Source organism: Gossypium arboreum, chromosome 13 (assembly GCF_025698485.1).
Source record: "Gossypium arboreum isolate Shixiya-1 chromosome 13, ASM2569848v2, whole genome shotgun sequence".
Taxonomy (NCBI): domain Eukaryota; kingdom Viridiplantae; phylum Streptophyta; class Magnoliopsida; order Malvales; family Malvaceae; genus Gossypium; species Gossypium arboreum.
Window position 1 is genome coordinate 89559698 of NC_069082.1, and position 5121 is coordinate 89564818.

At 36.4% G+C, this 5121-nt stretch overlaps 1 non-coding gene across 1 annotated transcript; it reads right to left on the minus strand.

Moving 5' to 3' along the window:
* Positions 1-4702: 4702 nt before the first annotated feature.
* LOC128287251 (small nucleolar RNA R71) lies at positions 4703-4808 on the minus strand. Its single transcript, XR_008277946.1, has one exon. It is a non-coding gene; the product is annotated as a small nucleolar RNA R71 (small nucleolar RNA).
* Between the last annotated feature and the right edge of the window lie 313 nt (positions 4809-5121).

Here is a 5121-nt window from a genome sequence, read left to right on the forward strand (position 1 = left end):
TTTTTTTATAAAATCTTAAATGGCAAATCAACTTATTCGTTCGGATGACAAGCATATCTCCAGCGTTCAGTTACAAATGGTAAGTAAATTTATTAAATTATTTAAATTTAAATAGTTAATTATTATGTTGTTTAGGTTATTAATATTTTAGGTTTATATACTTAGCTTGAAGTTTGGAATTTGGAGACGTGCATAAACAACTTAAGCGAAGGTGCACCAAAGGTTGTTTATGGACACTTGTGAGATGCAGGTTTTTTTATATGCAGCTCACATGCTCGAGGGACTAAACTAGATCTCCCACTCATCAGTGCTTTGATCAAGAGATGGAGACTAGAGACGCACACGTTTCATCTCCCCTGCGATGAGTGTACACTTACACTTGAGGACGTCAATTTACAACTTGGTCTATCGGTCGATGGGGATGCCACTATAGGGCCAATTCTTAGTGCAGATTGGAGTGCAACATGAGAGTAACTGCTAGGGAAGGTGCCGAACAAGTTTAGGATAGCCGGATCGAGATGAGATGGTTGGAAGACAACTTCCAAACTATCGGGGCTTCAACGAGCAATGTTGAAAAGGAATAATTCGCGTGCACATTCATCTTGAGGTTGATCGGAGGTCTGTTAATGCCAGATTAATCTTATAATATGGTGCATTTGAGGTGGCTACTACTACTAGCTGACTTGAAGGAATCGAGACGACTTAGTTGGGTATCAACGGAATTTTTATTGAGAAATGTGTCGAGCCACAATACCAGATAAAGCCAAAATCAATGATTGCATGCTCATTCTTCAATCATGGGTATGGTATCGACTACCATTTTTATGCCCTCAAGTGGAACTCTCTTACGAATTCCCACTCGTCATATGGTAAAATTCTTTCCACAATGTCATTACCATTATTATTTTCATTTTTGTAATTTTGAAATAACATATTATTTGAATAGGGTGGAACAACCCCGCGAGATATAGCGGTATATCGACTGAGCTCGACGATATCTGACTAGCTCTAGATTAAGAAACAGAAGAGAATGTTAATTTATGAATTTCAAAGTTATGTAATATGTTTCTAGCACTTGGAATTAAATATTACACACATTCTAAAAATTATAAATTCATATGTAGTTTGTATGGATGCAATATATGTGGATTTGATGATTCAAGAATGTGTCCCAGTCAAATTTTTGGCCAATCGCAACATCTGGCACGTCAAAGTGCCATTGGTCATTTTTGCAACGGTCGAGATGCATGAATCCGACCAAGTCATGCGACAGGTCGGGTTTATGCAACGTATTCCGCTGCCATCCCAAGAGCTCGATGACCTCTACAAGATCGACTTGCGGGGGAGACTCGAGGAAGATTGGCCAACATTCCACAAGAAGCATATTGAGATGTGGGAGCGTAGGTACGATTTCTTACCAACGTGTGAACCATTTCTCATATTGGAGTTGGCGACATCTCATATTACATGGACTGGTTCAGGTATAACGACAAGTCATATCTATTGCCGGATTCAGAGAAGAATAGGCAACGTCGCCGTAGGAGGCCAAGACGAGGGCCCATCAATCCTAGGTTGGAAGATGGAGACGCAATGGGATCAACATCTGCTCCATCTACATCGGAGGACCAGATTGTCGTGCAACCTCTTGGTTAGTATGGTTCATTTATTTTTTCTTTTAACCCATTTTTTTGTCAACATCACAACATGCATCACCTTCAGTTCCGATTTATTTTACACAACCATCACAACACGTACATCATTCCATGCATCAACACATTCAACACCATTTTATTTTACACAAATGCTAAAGCACACCCCACCATTCCCTACATTAACACATTCTTCCAAGGATATATTATGCACGACTGTCACCCACCGTGCAATATTACATGCCGATCCCGCCAACAACACCGACATATCCAGTATTGCCTTCAGTTCTCACCTTCTATCCGTAATCGGCCAAACGACACCATATAGTGGCTCGTCGATAGTGTCGTAAACACCCCCAGCGTTGTTGTTCTATCGAGGTGGGTCATCCTCACAATCGCCAACTCAACTCGGAGGGGATCCATGATGGGCGGCTAGGACATGATCGGGTTCAACCACAGAGGAAGGAGTCGAAGTTAGCGATCAACCCTGACTTGCACATCAAGATGAAGCCGAAGTTGATGAGCAACCGTCAAATCCAATAGTGCGACAAAACCCTAGGCGTATGAAAACACTAAAATATATAGACTTTTTCAACACCTTTTGAGCACTAATTCATGCAATTTCTAAGTAATTTCTGTCAAAATTTATAATTTTAGTATACAATAATTAATTTAAGCTTAGTTTATAAAACATTTTGAATTTTAATTATTTTTGTAATAATCTTGCATAAATTGGGTTATTTTTGGCAGTGTTGCACAAAAGGTGAAAAACCAACTCGACAGTCACCTTGAAAAAATTAATCGACGAGGCACCATGAGAGTTCAAGATGATGAACTAACAACCATGGAGGACTTAAATTTAAGTTTCTAGACTTCCTTAAATCAGTTGGCCTGATTGATTTTTTATCAGGAAAAACGAGCAACTTGAAGTAGAGAAAAATAGCTTGAATTGAGCAAGTAAAGAGGGAGGATGAACAAGCCCAAAAGAGCAGCCTAAACCGTTCCATGTTGCTAACCCAATTAGATTATTTTGGCTGATTTTAACGCTTACAAATCAGCCCTTGAACTTTTCCTAAATGCCATTCAAACCCCTCCCTTTTTCATGCATTCTATTTTTAGCCACAAACTAAAAATAACAAATTCAAACTTAACCACTCCTTCCACTAGCATGGTCGACCATAAGATGAGGGGCTGGCTGTTATTTTTAGCCACCTTGAGTTGCCAATCTTAAGTATAAATAGCCCCCTCACTTCCTCATTTTTCATCCCTCACTTCACACATCTTTTTCACACATTTTTCTCTCATTTTTCTTTTTCTTTTCCCTTCTAGTTGCTTTCCAATTTCCTTCTTCCCTCGTCGATTTCCCCTCTTGACAAGGAGCTAGCACACCCCTTGGAGTAGAAACAATTGAGTGTTTGTAAAGACCTTGGATCAACAAAACAAGCAGAGAAGAGAGGAGCGCACTAGTCTGGCTTCGAAAGATCATTGGGATTTGTTTTTCTAGTTCCCTTCTCTTAATCTTTTTAGTTTATGTTGTGATCATGATTATGAATTTTTTTGTGTTAATGTTCTTAAATGAATTAAAGTGAATTAAATTTCATTCGTGTTAGATTAATTGCATTCTTTCCACTTAATTTGTTAAAATCATGTTTGTGTTGTTCTAAGCCTTGGTAGTTTGTTCAATTAAATAAAATCACGCATATGTTATGCTTGCATTTTAATTGTAAGGTAACAAAAGAGTTAATTATTAATTGGATTGAAATTATAATTAATTTTCATAGTATTTAATTGGTGCATGTTTAATCTTATAAGGTAGTTAAAGATTAAGTTAGCGATGGTATTAAACAATACTTTACCTTTACATAACTTGTAAGATTATTGTGATTAAATTGTTTCAATATAGGAATATATTGTTACCTCACTTTATCTTATATTTACTTATGAAAATTGATTAATTGTTAGAATTGACATAGAAATATGTTTAAGAGATTAATTGATTTAGTAAGTATGTATGTGCATTAGTTAAAAAAGACCAAGTTGCCATGAAATTATTCGTAACAACATGAGCATAGTTTTAATAATTCTAAGTTAAAGAATGAAATTGATCTAACACATTTATGTCATATTGATTAAAATCTTATTTGTCTTAGAAATCGTGCATTGGAATTTTACTTTTTTTTTCTTTTAATTAAATACTTAGTTAATTTTAGTTTTTAGATCACTTCTTACAAATCATTATATATTTCCTCCACCAAATTGCTTAAACTTGCATTTCATAAATATTTTCTTGCACAGTCTCTGTGGGTACGATAACTCAACATTACTTGTCACTTTATTTCTTGATACGATTGTGTACACTTGCACATTTCCTTTGTCCCAAGTTTTTGGCGTCATTGTCAAGGATTGTTTTAAAAGACATTATTTGTGAAATTATCAATTTTGCATTTTGGTCTATTTTTCTATTGAATTTTAATTTAATTATTTTTCTGTGATTATTTCAGGTGTTTATGAGTATTGATTGAATTATTGACTTACTCCTTATAGATCCTGAAATTTAAAGGACTTTTCGACAAAGGAGAAGACAAGCAACTTAGAGAAGGACCGAAGAGATGAACTTTGAAAACCAAAATCAAGGAAATGGAGCAAATCATGCTAAAAATCCTGTCCTTGTTGCTGATGATAGCTATAGAGCCTTAAGACAGTATGTCGTGCCATTGTTTCATGAGCTTAATCTAGGTATTAGGAGACCCGAAATTAAGGCACAACAATTTGAGTTGAAGCCAATTATGTTCTAAATGCTTCAAACAGTGGGCCAATTCAGTGGAATGCCTACTGAAGATCCTCACCTTCACCTCAAATTATTTATGGAGGTGAGTGATTCCTTCAAGTTAACCGGAGTACCCAAAGATGCACTAAGATTAAAGTTGTTCCTATACTCACTAAGGGATAGAGCTTGAGCCTGGTTGAACTCATTGCCACCAGATTCTATTACCACATGGTGAGAGTTATCAAAACCTTCCTTATGAAATATTTCTCACCTAGAAAGAATGTGAAGTTGCAAAATGAAATTACTATTTTCCAACAGATGGATGACAAGTCCTTGTGTGAGGCATGGGAAAGGTTTAAAGAACTGTTACGAAAGTGCCCTCATCATGGAATCCTACATTGTATCTAAATAGAGACTTTCTATAACGGTTTCAATGCTCACACGAGGATGATAGTAGACGCTCCTACCAATGGTGCTCTCCTTTCTACTCTCCTTTCTAAGTCTTATAATGAGGCTTATGAAATCATTGAGAAAATTGCTAGCAAAAATTACTAGTGGCCAACTAATCGAATAGCTTCAAGACGAGTGCAAGAGTACATGAAGTGAACGCCATCACTTCACTTATAGCTCAAGTATCTTCGATATCCTCAATGCTTAAAAATTTTACTACTAAAGGGTTTAACAGTATTGCTGCTCGACCACCTA